This window comes from Spermophilus citellus (assembly GCF_964194105.1).
Source record: "Spermophilus citellus genome assembly, chromosome: 3".
In the NCBI taxonomy this organism is placed as follows: domain Eukaryota; kingdom Metazoa; phylum Chordata; class Mammalia; order Rodentia; family Sciuridae; genus Spermophilus; species Spermophilus citellus.
This window is the reverse complement of record NC_138184.1, coordinates 89,431,919-89,449,846: the sequence shown is the minus strand read 5'-3', so window position 1 is coordinate 89,449,846 and position 17,928 is coordinate 89,431,919. Positions and strand designations below refer to the sequence as shown.

Sequence of the window (17,928 nt, the reverse complement as noted above, 5' to 3'; positions counted from 1 at the left end):
TTTTGTTTCCATAAATTTATAGGAAGATGATTTAATACATAGGGCTGTATAGTTTTTTTACATCTTTTAGGATTTTTTTAATCTAATATCATAGTATTTTTATGGGGATTTGTTGTTATTTCTAGGTCTTGAAGTGTTTGAGTGGCTTGTTGTAATGGCCAATGTTTTGGCCATTTTTGACGAGATATGATGTTGAGGTTAGTTTTTGTGTTTAGTAGTCCATTAAAGTTATGTCTTTGAATTTTTAATTTTAGTATTGGGCGAGAATCTAAATTTAAAGACAGTATAGCCTAATTTACACCTGTGGAGTTTAATCCCTTGGAACCTTTTTTTACATTATAACTGGAAAATTTATTATGTAGGCTGGGTATTATTAATAACTGTGTTATTTTATCTCCTGGTGAAATTACTGATATATCTCTTGGAGAACTAGCTATAATTTTTATTTTACTTTTATAATTGGGATCAATTACCCCAGGACTTATCATAAGTCTTTTTAGTGTAGAAGAACTGTGTCCCAATAATAAGCCTACTGTTCCCTGGGGAAGAGGTCCTTTTATTTTTGTGGGAATGATTTGAATTTCCATTTCTGGGGTTAGTACTGTTTTGGCAGAGGCGCAGATGTCCAGTCCTGTGTTTTCTCTAGTTTGTCTGATGAGGGATTTAATGGATAATGTGTTCTGGGCACTACCTTGATGGGGCTGTTGGGTTTCTCTATTGTCCCATATATTTGTGGTTTGGGGCCCTGGGGCATTGGGCCCTCTAGTTTGTTTTTTGGCAATGGAGCTTGATACCTTTTTTTATGATATCGTGGGTAAACATTTGGTTTTTGTTTGTTTTTTGATAACGGAATACCCTCTATGGTGGTTTGAGAACGGTATTCATTAGCCTAATGTTTTTCTCTACGGCATCGTGGGCAAATACCTGGTATTTTATTTCTTTGATATCTAGTTTTGTTAAATCTTCTTCTTATGGGGCAACTTTTTTTAAAATGTCCTGTTTGATTACAATTATAGTATGTTCTTGGCCTGGCATCTAAAGCCTGTTGTATTGTTGTTAAGATTTGTCCCTGTTTATTAATGTTTTTATATAATTTAATATATGTGTTTAAATCTTTATGTTTTTATGGTTTAATGACCTCTCTGTAGCAACGATTTGTTTGGTCATAAGCCAGTTGTTTTATAAATGGCATTACCTGTTTTGTATTTCTAAATATCTTAGAGGCTGACTGAATAAGTTTATTTACAAATTTAGCATAAGGTTTATTAGTTCTTTGTATTACCTTAGATAATTGACCTTGTAAGTCTCCATGTCCCTGTAAAGTTTTTTATGTCCTAACTGTATCTACAGTAATTTGTGTGTATACACCAGGGTCATATTTAATTTGTTGTCTTTGACTTTCATAAGGTTTTTTCTCCAAAAGCATGTCCATATTTCTTTGAGGGTACCCAGCTTTTGTATTTCGCCTAGCTGTCTCCATGTAAAATTCCTCATTGGCAACCTTCCATAACAAATATTGTTTTTCGTTTAGCACAGATCGACACATGTTAGCCCAATCTGCTGGTGTCATGTCCAAGTTGGTAACAGATTCAACCATGTTTATTGTGAAGGGAGCTTGTGGCCCATAGGTCGTTATAGCCTCCTTTAATTGTTTTATTGTTTTGAAATCTAAAGCACGGTGAATTCGTTGCCCTCCTGCCTGTTTAAGTACAGGGCATGTTAATCTTTGGGGTCCTGCCTCAGAATTCCGTCCATCAACTACGGTAGTTGAGGGCCGCTCAGCGGTAGATGGAGCTGTTGGCTGAGTTACGCCTTCTGGTGATAGAACGGAGTTGGTAGCAACCTCCTGTTGTAATTTTCCACCTGATGGCTGTTTGTCCTCTAAGCTTGCTTTCTTTAAATTTTCCTCTGTCTGACTAGCTTGAGAGACCTTCTCTTTTGCTTGACCTAGCGTTTTTTCTACCATAGTCTGGACCTCTAACAATTTACTTAACAGTTTTTTGGTTTGTTTTTTATTGGATTCTAATCTACTATAACCTAACCCAATAAGGTAGGATAAAACAAAGCCGAAGCAGAATGAAACAAAGACGGAGCAGACAATGGTTGTATCAATTTTCTCTTTCTCAGGGCTGAATAACTTCAAACCTTGAGCCAACCATTTTTTCTAGTTCGCCTGAGAAAATTCTAGGGCTAGGGAGCTCGAAATGAAAACAAAATAAATCAAAACAAGAACACATTGTTTTCTGAGAAGGTCATCCATCCTGTCGCCTTCCCTCAGGGGCGAGCAATTTATTTATCTCTAAGCTTTAGGCGTTCCCCGTACGGGCCACCAAATGCCGCAGTCTTGGCTGGGCACAGAATCACGAGCCAATCAAGCAAGAACAAAACTTTATTTTGAAAAAGCCGCTAACACTCTCAGCGCCAGCAAGTCAAAAACCGGTCCTCCCACGAGGGTGTCCGACCGGAACCACGCGCCGACCGAAACCCCCCCGTCTCCTCCCACCTCCTCCGGAATTCCCTCTTATTATCCTTCCCCAACCAATGGAAACTCTCCAACAGTCCCGTAAAGTCCCGTAACTTGAGTCCGGTAACAGGCCAAGGTAAACAGCGGAAGTCCAGTTTGCATATAAATGTAAATTTTAACATAATCATCTCAGTGACTAACTGGCGTCACTTTACAACCAAAGGTGCCATACATCGTATATATGCTTGTGGCTCCTAGCAAACATTGAAGCTGGGTTTCAAAATTGATGAAATAAATTCTTGGTTCCTACTGACAGCATCTAGGATGGTGGTTCAGAAACTATCTCATGGATTAGTGAGTGTTTAATAGAGTGATCTCTTGAAACAGCCAGGTGCTCTATGGTATTGTGAAAGTGGAAATGTGGTTGTTTTTTCCATTAGATGTCAAGACTTACAGCAGCTATTAAGTTTGTTCATTTGCAAAGTAAGAATAAGAAAGCTTTTATAAAAGAATAAACCCCAATAAAGAAGTCCCTGGTACTTCTGTGAGTTGTCTGTGTCCTTTCCTTGTTCAGAACACATAGTTGGAAAGCCTCCACTTCTAAGTATGGGCCATGTCTGGCTGTGGCCGGGCAGCACCAATATGCCTTCTTTTATTCCTTTGCGGGATTGGAAAGGGAAGCCAGTTTTCGTGCTTTGAGAGTGACTTTTTGGCTGCTGTTTGTAACAGATGAGAAACTTCTGTTCCCCAGCATGCTTTTGGGTAAGGAGTCTTTCTTCTGGAGATGGGGGTTTTAATCTTAGACTGTTAGATAACTGTGACCTTTCAGAATCAGTTTCCTCAGTGGTAAAATGAGGAAGTTGAACTAGATTGCCAAGATCTCTTTTGATTCCAACATTTTATATGCTATATTAAGCACATTAGTATAATTGACGGCTGCTGACCTATTAAGTAAGTTCTTCTGGGAGATACTAACCAGGCCTGGTAATTTCTGTCCCTTTTAAGATCTGTCTCTAAGTTAGTGATATGCATATCAGAGTTTCAGAGTCACAGGACTTTTGTAGAATGTTGTGTAAATGAGCAAAATAGCTCAAATTATTCAGCTGTTTCTTTTTAAAAAAATTTCTTTGCAGATGGAAGAACTTTGGAATACTGCTTATTTTTGTGTATGTAAGTCATAGGAAATATGAAATACATCCTCACTCGAACCGAGTTGTACACAGACATTCATAATTGCAGGCAGTTGCATCATAGCAGAGAGTTCTATCTTTAAAAAAACATTGTCTAATGTCTCAGTGCTTTGCTGGGGTTGGTTTTCAACTCTCTCCCCCTCCTTTTTTAAACCACTCTGGGTACAATTTGTACCCTATACTATGTCATGCACACTTTAAGTTCTAAAAACATAATTTTTCAAGCAGAACATAATTTTTCAAAGGATTATGCCTACTTCTGGCTTTGATAGAAGTATGTTCTAAAACTGTTTATCGTCAGTGTCTATTGTCAGATTAACAAACACTTAATATTGACAGGTTGATTTTCTAAGTTGCTCTGTAAGGAGACTATAAGTTAGAAATTGGAAGTAAAACCCCCTTGCAAATTTTTTGAATGGATTCACTTAAAGTTCTGACCCTTATTGGCTTGGTTGGTCGCTTAGTTCTAAACAGATTCCACGTTGATTTTTTTCAAACAGTACACTGTTTACTTATCTTTCATTTTTTGTACTTTTATCCTTGCTAGAGATAAGCAGCTTGTTTTTTTAATCTGTTAATTTTAAAGCTGTGTGAGTCTATAGCCTTTTTCAAAATTTCATGTTATGCATGAAATATACTGAAATACTTATGTAAGCAACTCTGTGAAACTAGATCTAGTGGTCCTACTTCAGTAAGGTGACAGAGACTGAAGACCCAGAGTGGGCTGTGTATGTAACTCAGTTGTGAAGCGCTTGCCTTGCATGTAGAGGCTCTGCTTCAATCCCCAGCACCAGACAGACACACCTAGAGCTGTGGCTGCTGGGATCATGCTAATTTGTTTTGCTACTGGGGATTAAACCCAGAGCAACCACTGAGGAACATCCTTAGTTCCTTGTATTTTTAAATTTTGAGTGAGTCTCGCTAAGTTGCTAAGGCTGGTCTTGAACCTGCAATCCTCTTGTCTCAGCCTCCCGAGTCACTGAGATTATAGGTGTGTGCCAGCTCATACTAACTTTTTTTTTTTTTTTTAAAGAGAGAGTGAGAGAGGAGAGAGAGAGAGAGAGAATTTTTTTTTTTATATTTATTTTTTAGTTCTCGGCGGACACAACCTCTTTGTTGGTATGTGGTGCTGAGGATCGAACCCGGGCCGCACGCATGCCAGGCGAGCGCGCTACCGCTTGAGCCACATCCCCAGCCCCATACTAACTTTTTTTGACTCTGTTATTTCAGTGACTGCTTTGCTTATGAGTCCATGGTGATAACAGCAAAGGTATCCATGACATGTGACAGGACACTCTGAGGTGTTACACAAAGGCTGGAGATGACTGATGAAGTATCAGTGTCTATGAATAGTCTTGACAGTGGAATACAGAAGGACAGACTGTTGAGTAAACATTTCAGTAACCTACCCTGTGAAAGGCATGCTGATCACAAGTTAATAAGGATATCCCCCTCAAGACAATGAGGACCGTGTTCCTGAGGCTAGCTGTAAGTGCTCTGACACCTGGCTCTTCAGAGTTGGCCCAAGTGAATGTGTAAAGATAGGGTTAATACAGGGGGAGCTAGTGGAAGTATGGGCATGGGACACATGGTTAAGTTGGTGAGATTTTTTCCATTGGCAAAAAAGTTAATGAGTAGGAGTGTTTTGCCATTATTGAAGGGCACATTTTTAATGAACAGTTGTCAGAAGAACTTGTAATTTTATGAGGAGTTAAATATTCAGCATGGAAAAGCAACTTGTGCTCTTGGAGATATAACTAGGCCTAGTAATTTCAGTTCCTTTTAAGGGACTTAGTTAAAATGGTAATCTTACCATTTTAGTTTTCTATGCATCTCCATGTCTCCTTTTCCCTCCTGTTATTTTGTGCCATGATTTAGAATAATATCTGATATGTATAAATTTAGCACTATACATCATAGTTACCAGCTCTGGCTTCAGCTTGTGGGTTAACTGTAAATTTATCAAAATTGGCTAAAGGAGCCGATGCAGTGATGCATGCCTGTAATCCCAGGAACTGAGGCCTGCTTCAGAAACTTAGTATGACCCTGTCTCAGAATAAAAATTAATAAAGGACTGGGGATGTGGCTCAGTGGTAGAGTGCCCCCGACTTCAACCCTTCCCCCCAAGAAACAGCCAAACAAAAGCAAAACAAAAAAGTAGTTGAAGGATAACTTGTTCAACCTTGCAACTTCCCATCCTTATAGCATTCTCTTGCTAGGTGGTCTTTGGTGGTCCTCTTCAAACTAGACCAAGAACTTGCTATTTTCACTTCGTATAAAAAGTTAAATAGTGAACAGTGGTTTTTCTTTTTTTCTTTCTTTTTGCATTATAATTCTTTTTTTTTTAAAGAGAGAGAGAGAGGAGAGAGAGTGAGAGAGAGAGAGAGAATTTTTAATATTTATTTTTTAGTTCTCGGCAGACACAACATCTTTGTTTGTATGTGGTGCTGAGGATCGAACCCGGGCCGCACGCATGCGAGGCGAGCGCGCTACCGCTTGAGCCACATCCCCAGCCCCTATAATTCTTTTTTTTTTTTTTTTAAAGAGAGAGTGAGAGAGAGAGAATTTTTAATATTTATTTTTTAGTTCTCGGTGGACACAACATCTTTGTTGGTATGTATGTGGTGCTGAGGATCGAACCCAGGCCGCACGCATGCCAGGCGAGCGCGCTACCGCTTGAGCCACATCCCCAGCCCCCCTATAATTCTTAATATACCGTTATACCATAATTTATCATATCTCTGATTATATATAAGGTATGTTGACACAACAGTGGTTTTCTTAATTTCATTTTTCACTTTGTGTAGGAGTTCTGGTTCATTTGTTCAAGTCTTAGCTCCGTGGCTATATACTTAGAAATTTTAGACCTTGCTATCTCAGTATTTCATGGTGTTTATTAACAACACCATTGTACCCAGATTCTCTGAAATTGTTCAGCTTTCTGTGTTCCCTGAACCACCTGGAGAGGCTGCTTCACCTGTCGGCATGCTCCTGTGGGAGAGCCACTCCGGGGAGGTGGATTCTCTCCACTTTGGGTTGTGGTTTTCTTTCCCTCCTTGGGTGTGCTTGTTTCTGACGGGGCTGAAACTTTCCTTTGTGATATTCTTGCTAGAGATGCAGGGATAAAGAAATGGGGCAGTTTGCAGTATCCCTTTGTCCCACAGTGGTAGATGCAACCTCAGTCCTTCATGCAGCCTCCTGGATGCTGCTGAAGCCAGAGGGCTCCGTGCTCAGTGTTGTGCCTTTTCTCTAGCTGGGCTCATTCACTGTGACACTGACTAGAAGCAGTGGCTCTGTAGTGGCCCCAGGCCCTAACCTGCCTTTGGTGACATCACACATGATCTCCCTTGTTTTAGGGGCAGGCTTCTGAGAGGTCAGAGCAAAACATGTGCTAAGATGGCTTTACTTCGTCACCTGCCATCGGTTCTCACTGGCTGATCACTCGGAAGCATTCTCCAGGTCCTCCAGAGTGGGTGCTCCCGCCTCTACATTTCTGCCTTTCTGGCTCACAGGATTACTGTTGTGGCAGACACTCTGCTCAGTCACACAGTGTTACCATGTCATTTGGCTACTCTTACTTACGTGTTCACTGCATGGGGAGTGTTCTGTATCTCCATTTGGAAGACTAACAAGTTTCCAGATGTTAAATAAAAATTGGGTCAATGAAACAGTTATACTGATGGCACAAGCCTATAATTCAGCTATTTGGGAGGCTGACATGGGGGGATTGTGAATTTGAGGCCAGCCTGGGCAGTTAATCAAGACCTGTCTCAAAGGGCTGCGGATGTAGCTCAGTGGTAGAGTGCTTGCCTGGCTTGGGGGAGGCCCTGGGTTCAGTTCCAGTTCAAAACAAGTAGTTACACTCCCTGGCCCCTGGATCTTACATTTTATTTATTTATTTTATTATTATTATTATTATTATTATTTGGTACCAGGTAATGAACCCAAGGATAGTTAACCACTAAGCCCCATCCCCAGCTCTTTTTATTTATTTTATTTTGAGATGGGTCTTGCTAAGTTGCTTAGGGCCTCCTGAATTTGCTGAGGCTGATCTCTAACTAACTTGTGATCCTCCTGCTGCAACCTCCGGAGTCTCCGGGATTACAGGCGTGCGCCATCCTGCCTGGCTGGATCTTACATTTTAAATGATAGCTGGTAGACTATTTCTAAATCAAAGGCAACTTACTGAAGTTTGGGAGGTGTGGATACCACATTAGTAAGAGGTAAATAATTGGCCCTGCAGCCACATCCTTCATACCTTCCCCTGTAGACCCCAAGCCTGTCTTTTCCACATATTTTCACGAGCGTGGTTTCCTGCACTCAGAAAGATAGACACAGCCAAGCAGGATTTGGCCTCAGTGTGGTAGTGCTCATTCTGCTCCTGGTACTTGAGGTGCTGCCTCCTGGTGCATTAAATTAATTTTTTTTTTTAAGTTGTAAATGGACAGAATGGCGTTTCACCCGTGCTAGGCGAGCGCTCTACCACTCAGCCCCAGCCCCAGCCCCAGCCCCAGCCCCAGCCCCAGCCCTGGTGCATTACATTTTTCATCTATAACTCGATCTCTGTTTTGCGTTGAGTTTTGTGTGGGTGTGTTTTCAGACTTAGTGCTGAGCTCTCAGTTTCACTGGGCAGTGCCTTGTGCTGTCTGCAGGGCTTCTTTGCATTGTGTGCCACCTGTCAAATAGAGACATCAGAGTTCCTCCTATTATGAGTACCTTTCCCCCCATTTTTAATCCTAAGAACAGTTATTCATGTTTTATATATTTGAGAGTTTTCATTCCTTTGCCCTTTCCCTCACGTGTATGTATAATGGTGTGTGAAAGACAAATGTCACATCCCCAAGGGGACTTGGACTGGTTGGCATTGCTGTTATTGATGCCAAGAGGGGAACTGCTTTTATTTTCTGCTTTAAATGTATATTCTAGAGGTTGGGTATGGCTTAGCGGTAGAGTGCCTGCCTGGGTTGGATCCCCAGTACTGGGGAGACACACACACACACACACACACACACACACACACAATTTTCTAGGTCTTTGTTGTACAATTCAGTGGACCACAAGCCACATGAATTTGAAATGTGGTGAGTCCAAATTGAGATGTGCTGTAAGTATGAAATACACAGTAGATTTTTTTCTTCTTTAGTTGTAGGTGGACATAATATTTTTATTTTTTATTTTTTTATATGGTGCTGAGAATTGAACCCAGTGCCTCACACATGCTAGGCAAGTACTCTACCACTGAGCCACAACCCCGTCCCTACATAGTAAAAAAAGAATGTAAATTATTGTTAATTTATATTGATTACATTTGAAATAATAGATTAGGTTAAATAACCATTATTAACATTAATTTCACCTGTTTCTTTTTTTTTTTTTTGGGGGGGTACTGGGGATTGAACTCGGAGGCACTCAACCACTGAGCTACATCCTCAGCCCTTCTTTTTTTTTTTAATTTTTATTTTTTAGTTTTAGGTGGACTCAATATCTCTCCATTTCTTATATTTATGTGGTGCTGAGGATTGAACCCAGAGCCCCACGCATGCCAGGCAAGCACTCTACGAGCCACAACCCTAGCTCTCCCCAGCCCTTTTTTGTATTTTATTTAGAGACAGTCTCACTGAGTTGCTTAGCCCCTTCACCGTTGCTGAGGCTGACTTTTGAACTCATGATCCTCCTCTAAGCCTACTGAGCTTCTGGAATTACAGGCTTGTGTCACCGTGCCTGGCTCACCTGTTTCTTTTTAATTTTTAAAAAAAATATTGTTGTTTGAAGATTCAAAATTACTCATTTGTCTCACATTATACTTCTCCCATCCAAGTACCAACCAGACTCAATCCTGCTTTGCTTCTGAGATTGGGGAGATCAAGTACATTCAAGGTGGAATGGCTATAGACTCACGTTATATTTCTATTGGACAGTGCTCTAGAAAGTATAGCAATGTCAACAAATGTAATCATGGAATCTGAGACTTAGCTTTTCTTTTTAGGCACTGAGTATTGAATCCAGGGCCTCATGCATGCTAGGCTAGTGCTTTACCACTAAGCTACATCCCCAACCCTTTTTAAATTTTATTGTGAGATAGTTTCTTACTACTTTTCTTTGATTGGTCTTGAGCTTCTAATCCTCCTGGCTTAGCCTCCTGAGTGTCTGGCATTACAGGCATGCACCTCTGTGCCTGATTGAGAACGACAGTTCTTTTGGAGGTAGTAATTGAACAGTTTGCTTATAGTTTCCTTGGCCTACTTTTTAAAAGAGGCTTCAGGTTTGGGAAACCCTGTAATGCTGCTGTCTTTATCAGGTGCTCAGTGGGTTAGGTTCCTTTACTTGAAAATTGCAATATTTGGCATTATTTTGAGTTCTTATTTAGATGCTGAATCAGTTTAGAACCTTTTCGAACTCTTCCCGTGGTCTAAATACTCTCTTTTTGGCTCTTGTCTTATATGCCAAGACAAGTCACATCTCGTCGATGGCCACAGGCACTTAGTCATAGCATGATATGCAAATAGGAGAGCCTGTGATCGTCTCTCAACAACAGAAAACTGCCCAGTGGCTGAGCAGTCCAGAGAAGGAAGAGAGCGGCAGGAAGGGTAGTCAGAAGAGACTGAGGCTGTGGGTTGTGTCTCCTTGCATTCTTTAGTCATTTCCTGTGTCCCCCTGAAAACCTTGCATGGGGATGTTCTGCATGGGGCAGCAGAGGATGGGACTTGGTCACCCACATGGAAGATAGGCCTGACTGTGTTTCCTATCTGCTGGCCCTAGGTCCACTCAGCTAGGAGAGGAGATGTTTTAAAATTGGCCCCAAGCAGACTACAGGTTTATTTATTTATTTATTTATTTATCTTTATGTAGTGCTGAGGATAGAACCCAGGGCCTCACCCATACTAGGGGAGCACTCTACCACTGAGCCACAACCCCAGCCCTTAGATTAGATTAGATTTTGATAGTTTGCTGTTAAATTGAAATACTTGACCTTCCTTTGTTCAGGAATTGAAGAAAATATGACAGTGTCTGTCAGTTTTGACTTTCTTGTATATACACAGAACTATGACTGTGAATCAGACAGAAAGAAGAAAAAACTAACTTGCCTTTAGTGGAAACCAGTCACTTTGGAATCCTACCCAGTATGGTGTGTTTTCAGTGGCTTGAGACAGCAGCTCAGATTACACTGCAGCTCCTGTGTTGGGGGCAGGGAACAGCAAGTGACACAGCATCCAACAGACACTTACATAACCATGACTTTAGGGGACAGGATTAAGCTGTGAATGAACCTCCCAAGCCCAGTGAGATGATATTAGAACACAGCCTTTCAATTTTTCTCTCAAGTTTGACTAGAAAATCAGCACCAGGATTGTCTTTTTCTCAAATTAGACCTCATTGCTCTCAGAACTTTCCCTGGTTCATGGCGTTTCCTATTGAAGAAGCGCGGTCTCAGTGCAGCTCTTTCTAGGTAAGTCACTGAACCTGACTGGTGTTCAATTTCCTTTAGGTTGTCCAGCAGGCCAAGGTGAAACCTGGGGCTTCCAGGTGCAGCGTTCTGGAAACATGGTGTTAAACTCCCTCTCCTGGCAGGTTAAATTCATTGCAAATCCTTCAACTCTCCTCTGCTTTCCACAGGATTTCAAGATTTAGTAAATAAAGGAGTGTTTTCATTTTGCTGAGGAGAAGTAGAACCCTCCATAAAGGTCTGAGCTGATGTGCAGAAGTGTGATTTGCCCAGGGCAGGGCCCTAGCTGTGCTCTGGATGCCCTTATCAGATTTGGGTGATGCCATTGGTGGCTGGTTACTTTTTCTTTGGCAAAGTTAGAGCCACAGTCACTTTCACTTTTGGATCCCTTCCCTTTCACTTTCTGGTTAGAAGAACCACACAAGATGAAGTTAGAAGCTGATATTGATGGATTGGTATCCTTAGACTGTAAATGAGAACCCTGTGGTCTGGGAACGGGTTAAATGAATTTGAGATCATCAGCTGGGACAAAATGCAGATGTCTCATTTTCCAGGCTAGCTGTCTTTTTTTTTTTTTAACCTTTTTTTTTTAATCCATGATTTAAAAAGTCAGATAAGAAATCAGATAAGAGGGCTGGGGATGTGGCTCAAGCGGTAGCGCGCTCGCCTGGCATGCATGCGGCCTGGGTTCGATCCTCAGCACCACATACCAACAAAGATGTTGTGTCCGCCGAGAACTAAAAAATAAATATTAAAAATAAAATTCTCTCTCTCTCTCTCTCTCTCTCTCTCTCTCTCTCTCTCTCTCTCTTTCTTAAAAAAAAAAAGAAATCAGAAAAAAAATGAAGAAAAAAATTAGGGAAGAATTAAGAAGAATGCTGTTTGTTTTGAGCAGAACTTAGTCCTCCTTGCTTGTTTTTGTGACCTACTTGTTCTGAGGAGCCTCTTCTTTCTGTAAATTTCTTAAGTCTTTTCTAAGGGTGTCATGGGTCCAGTAGAATGTAAGAGTTTGGATTTTACTAAATTATGTATCATCTATAATTAAAAAAACCTCTTAATTGTGGAAAGTTTCAAATGTGCAAAAGTAGAGAAAATATCACCATCCCCAACTTGTATTTGGTCCATCATCAGTCTGTCTTAATATTTTAGTGCATGATAATCAAACTCCCATGTTTTTCAAATGTATTTTGCTATTGCCAGTAAAATGTCTTTTTGCTTTTAGGAAAATTGAGTACTTTCATTTATTATTCATACTATTATGCTTTTTGTGGTATGAAACAATTCTATCTCTGAGGATTTTGTGGATGCTATCCTAAAAATTAATGTCTTTGAGTCGTATACTTAGGATGATCTGAAAGCTCTAACCGAAGTGCTTTTACCACTGTATTAGGTAAGATGAGCAAGGTGCTATAACAAATAGCCCCACTAATTTTAGTAACTTGAACTGATAAGCTTATTTTTAGTTCTGGGACAGACCAAGAGAAATGGGGATGATGATTCAGAGCTGTAGACCTCCCATCCTAGGATCCTGCTGTACTCAGCACTTGCTTGCTGGATGCTGGGAGAGTCTCATTAAGCCACTGGGAGGAAGAGGTGTGGGGGCTTGCCTGTGGGCGTCGGCTGGGCCTAGATGTGGCATAGTGCTCATGCTGCTTGTGAGTTTCTCATTCTGTTGGGGCGGGTCTGAACTGCCACAGGAACAGAAGGAACCACAGGCCTAGGTGCCTGCTTTGCCATGATATGTTTGCATCCTGGGTGGAGAGGTCCTTACCATACCTCTCTGAGGAAGCCATTGTATAATGGCCCAGAAATTATCATATTTTTTTTCCTCTTTATGAAATTAATTTTATCTGTTCATTAAATAAAATTCAAGACCCAAGAAAACACCAAGGTACAAACACTACAAATAGTCCCATCAACTGGAGATAATTATTAGTAACCCTTAGTTCCTTACAACTGAAGATTTTTTTCCTTCTGTATTAGGGCTTGAACCCAGTGGCATTCTACCACTGAGCAATATCCCTAGCTCTTTTCATTTTTTATATTTTTGTGGTATTGGGGATTGAACCCTGGGTGCTCTATCACATAGACTACCATTCACAGTCCTTTTTTAATTTTTTTGGTACTGTTGAATGAACTCAGGGATGCTTAAAGTCTGAGCTACATCACCAGCACACCCTCCCCCCACCTTTTGAAACAGGATCTTCCTAGGTTGCTGAGGCTGGCCTTGAACTTGGGATTCTCCTACCTCAGCCCCAAAGACACTGGGATTATAGGCATGTGCCATTGTGTCCAATGTATACATTAAAAAAAAAATTTTTTTTTAAGTTATAGGTGGACACAATGTATTTTATATGGTGCTGAGGATTGAACCCAGTGCCTCACACATGCTAGGCAAGCACTCTACCTCTGAGCCCCAGACTGTTTTTGGATCTTTATTTATTTATATGTGGTTCTGAGAATTGAACCCAGTGCTTCACACATGCCAGGCCAAGCGCTCTAGCCTCAACCCCAGCCCAATTGACAAATCTTAATCCTCATTTTTCATGATAAGTAGAGTAACTATTTGTGGTAGTGAATTAGTGCTCTGTTAGAGTGGCAGGGTCAGGGCAACATTTTAAGTTTATAGTTTAGTTTACTCAGTTTTCAGAATTGTTCAATAAGCTTAGTTTTCTAAGAGGGAAAGAAAAAGTGTTGAAGCTGAACCAAAATAGCAATTTGCAAACTCTGAAGCCTCCCTGCTGGGGTTCTGGGTGCAGAGCAGACTCCTAGGTACCTGCGCTTTTCTCTGCTCACCTGCTCAGCAGTGGAGATGATGGTGGTAGGGTAAAGTCCTGGAAGAAGGTTCATAGCTTGGGTCGGCAGCTCCAGGTTCAGGGGTACAGATCCTCGGGTTCCTCTTTAAAGTGAAGAGTAGCCTGGAGGCGGACTATCATCAGAATTCCTGTTTGTGAGGTCATCAGCATGAGGTCACAGCCAGGTGGTTCAAAACGTTGCCCAGCTTCTGCCAGGGTGTGATCTGAGGCTGGTCCAATTCCACAGACACCATGAGGTACCACTTTGACTCATAGTGCTAGACTTGTGTTGTCTTTCTGCAGCTTCTGTATATAAAAAGTAGATGTGGATGCCAGGTAGGATTTTTAAAAGCAGAAAATTTTAGTTGAACAGCAAAGTGTTTTTACTATGTGAGTGAGTCTGTGGGTAGTTGGTACTGTATTTGCTTAGTAATTTTCAATCACTTGTCACTGAAATAATGACATTTTTAGTTCTGTGAAAATTATCTGACAGTGCCAGGCATATCAGTAGTATAAATTATTTTTGACCCAAAGACCTAAATTCTGATACATCACATTGAAAAGTTGCCAGCATTTTATTTTGATTTGCTTTGTTGTTTGTACCTGTTTCAGTTGGACTTGGAAGAAAAGGTATTGGTTCATAAGCTACTCAGAAGGCTCGTATCTGAGGATTAAGGCATACCTTTTTTTTTTTTTTTTAGGGTTTTTCGGTCTCTTTTGTGGTACTGGAATGGAACCCAGGGCCTTGTGCATGCCAGACTGGCGCTTTGCCACCCAGCCCCACTCCAGCCCTCAGCATGTGCCCTCAGGGGGGAGAACAGAATGACTCCACTTTTGAGTTCCCACAGCCTTTTTGAGGTCTCTGGTGGAAGGGTGGCATTGAGAGGATCAGAACTGGTAGCAAGTGTGATCCAAGGGGAGCAGTCCCAGAGGGTCCCGAAGTGGTTGTTTCCTGGGGCAGCAGTCACCCTGATCACCCTTTGTGCTTTGCAGGAGGTGTCAGGTGGACACTGGCTTTACCTCCAGACTTTGGGACTCATTAGTAGAGTTGTGTTTCTTTTTTCCTTCAGGGTCCAGGTTACTAACCCGTTCTTCTCTGCTACAAGAAATATTTTCTTTATTGAAATACTTTGAATGTTCTTACGTTTATGTTTTTTTCTGTACACTAGGAATGGAACCAGGTCCTCGCACATGCCAGGCAAGCCTCTGCCGTGAGCTACACGCAGCCCTATTCTCAGTTCAGGAGACAGGTCATAGGGGATTGCTTATTAAAAAGTGCAAATACAGTAAGCAGACCCACTATGTTTTGAGAAGGCCGTGGTCTTGAACTGTATATCCAGCCTCTGAAAATTTGTTGAGAACAGAAGACAGAGTTTTATGTAATTTTCTATTCAAATATGTGCAGTGAGAGGAGAGCAGGAGCCTGGGTTCTTAGAAATGGTCATGGCTAGCCTTCAGGCTGCTCGCTGTACTGGCATTTCCTCCCTGTTTGAGGCATCCCGGAGGCTGGTGGTGGTGGGTGTGCAGGCTGTGGAGTCTGCCTGGACCCTGGAGGAGGGTCTCCAGACCTGATTTCTTAGAGGGTGGAACTTGTCTTTTTGTTGGGTGGAGCGGTAGCTTCTCTTCCTGGAATCCCAGCTTCATGGAAAGCTGACGCATTTATAAAGTATGCTTCTTTTTTGGAACTACCCCAGAGGGTAGGCCTTCTAAGGTTATTTGCTTCTCTCAGATAAGTGTCTTGTCTCTTTGCCACTGTTATTTAGTCAGATCTGAGTTAAATCACAAGCTTGGGATATTAATCTAGTTCTAAAATTTTGCTTATGTCAGGCCTGGCTTTGTGTCTTAAAATAGACCTGTGGTCATGCAGGAAAAAACAAAACAAACCATTCCTCTAGTTTTGATGTTTGGCAGCTCTGCTTCCTTCTTTGGGGTAGAAGTGTGACCCTTTAGTGAGATGGGAAGGGAAGGGAGAGGAGGGGCAGTAACTGAGCTCTGCTCCCTGGTCCTAGTGGGTGCTCCGCAGGTCTTCTCCCTGCCTCTCCCCTCTGAGAGTGTACAAGAGAATAATAGCTATTTCTAACTGTTTAGAAGTGATCCAAGTTCTAAAGATAAACATTTTACAAATAGTTCTTGGCTTGAAAAAATAGCTGTAGTCATGCCATCAATCAGTGGTGTGAATTGGGGTGATGTGTAGGTGTATGTTGCAGTATTATTGTTTGGAGATTGAGATTATAAAGCAGTGTGATGACTAAAAAATAGAAGTTTTTTCATATGGAGAGGTTTATTCATTTATCATAGTAATAACAGTCATTAAAATTTAGAACTCCCGGGCTGGGGATGTGGCTCAAGCGGTAGTGCGCTCGCCTGGCATGCGTGCGACCCGGGTTCAATCCTCAGCACCACATACCAACAAAGATGTTGTGTCCGCCGAGAACTAAAAAATAAATATTAAAAAAAAAATTTAGAACTTCCATAATTGGGCTGTGAGTCTGAAATATATTCTTGCAAGGTAGTTGCACAACCTTATATTTTGAGGTATTTTGATTCAGATTTTGGAAACAACTTTAGTGCTTTTCAGCCAGGTCCAGTCAAGAGCAGTGAGAGATTGAGCTGGTCACTGCCATCTGGGGTCACTTTATGGGTGATTCTGGCACAGTACTATCAAATAGAACTTTCTGCCACGATGGAGATTGTCCTGTGTGTGGCATTGGAGTTATCACCTGCTTGCATGTTAAAGTTTAAACAGCATGTGTAATTAGTGGCTGCCATGTTGGGCAGTGCAGATGTAGGATATTGGGGTTTTAGTCTGGCTGATAGATTGGGGTGAGCAGTTTATATATGGAAAGATATTAGAAGGTATCAAGGAAAGGTAAGTTGTAGCATATCTGGTCCCTGCGCTGTGCTCTGAAGGTATAAAAGGCTGAGGTTTGTCTTCTGCTCAGTGGTCTCTAATCTTTATGGCATGTTGTTGCTCAGGACTTTTCTTCCCTGAAATTTAAGACCTGCCCTGGCAGCCCCCAGCTGCTACCTGTGCCTGTGGTTGGATAGAACCTGGGCCTCACTTGGCATGCCACTGGAAGATGGCTGCTGACTTTTAGTTTCAATCTGGACAGGGAAGGTTGAGATGACTGAAGTGTAGTGAAGTAAGATAGAGCTTAAGGCAACTCTGGGTGGCTCTCATTTGGTACCAGTAGACTCTTAAAGGAGGTTTTTCATTTGAAGTGTAAGGCAAGCAAAATTGATCATAGTTTCTTCAATGGATCTTTAAGGCTCTTTAGAGTCTCCTTTCAGTTTACCTTTTTAACTTGGTTTCTTACAGGAATCTCTTGATGTTAGTGCAACTGAGCTTATTAATTTACATGCTTTATGAATTTTCTCTTTCTTCTGGTGTCCCTTTTCTGAAACTTTCCTCTGTGTGCGTGTAATTGGAGATTGAACCAGAAGGTATTCTTCTACTAAGCTATATCCCTTTTTAAAATTTATTTCTTGCTAAGTTGCCGGGCTCAAACTTGTGATCTTCCTGCCATAGCCTCCTGAGCCGCTTGGTATATAGGCGCGCACCACCTTGCCTAGCTCCTCTGCCTTTCTAAAAATCCTAATTGCCATCCCCTGTACAATGCTATGCACTTTCAGTCCCAGTCCATGTGTAGATCTGGCCTTGTAGTTTGATATTTCTCATAAGTTGTGTTGTCTTAGTTATTTGTTTACATCATAAATTCCTTGTGCTTTTGTCATATATATATATATATATATTTATTTATTTATTTATATTTATTTATTTATTTTAATGCTATCTGTAGTGAGCAACAAGTAAAATTTAAAAAGAAATACTAAGTGTACCTCAGCTGGTTTGTAGGGTCATTTAAACACTTGAGACTGTCTTTTTATTCATTCTATTTAGTAAGCATTGTTTATAAAGTACTGTGGGAAATACAAAGGTGGTCAAAGTACAGTTTCTTCCAAGGGATTGATAGTCTGGTAGAATCTGTAGACCACAGCAACAGCTAAGTGAGGTAGGTGCTATGAACAACATCG

At 41.2% G+C, this 17,928-nt stretch overlaps 1 protein-coding gene across 16 annotated transcripts in view; it reads left to right on the top strand.

Annotated features, from left to right (window-relative positions):
• CLIP1 (CAP-Gly domain containing linker protein 1) overlaps window positions 1-17,928 on the top strand; it is a 124,021-nt gene that overhangs the window by 14,093 nt on the left and 92,000 nt on the right. The window contains exon 3 of one of the 16 annotated variants that reach the window (XM_081286585.1): window positions 10,978-11,101. The exons of 13 other annotated variants lie outside the window; for them this stretch is intronic. The gene's annotated coding sequence lies outside the window, so the exon portion shown is untranslated. Of the gene's footprint in view, window positions 1-3,079; window positions 3,227-5,021; window positions 5,143-10,977; window positions 11,102-17,928 lie in introns of those variants that run through there. 2 more of the 16 variants (XM_081286587.1, XM_081286588.1) reach the window with 2 other exon arrangements.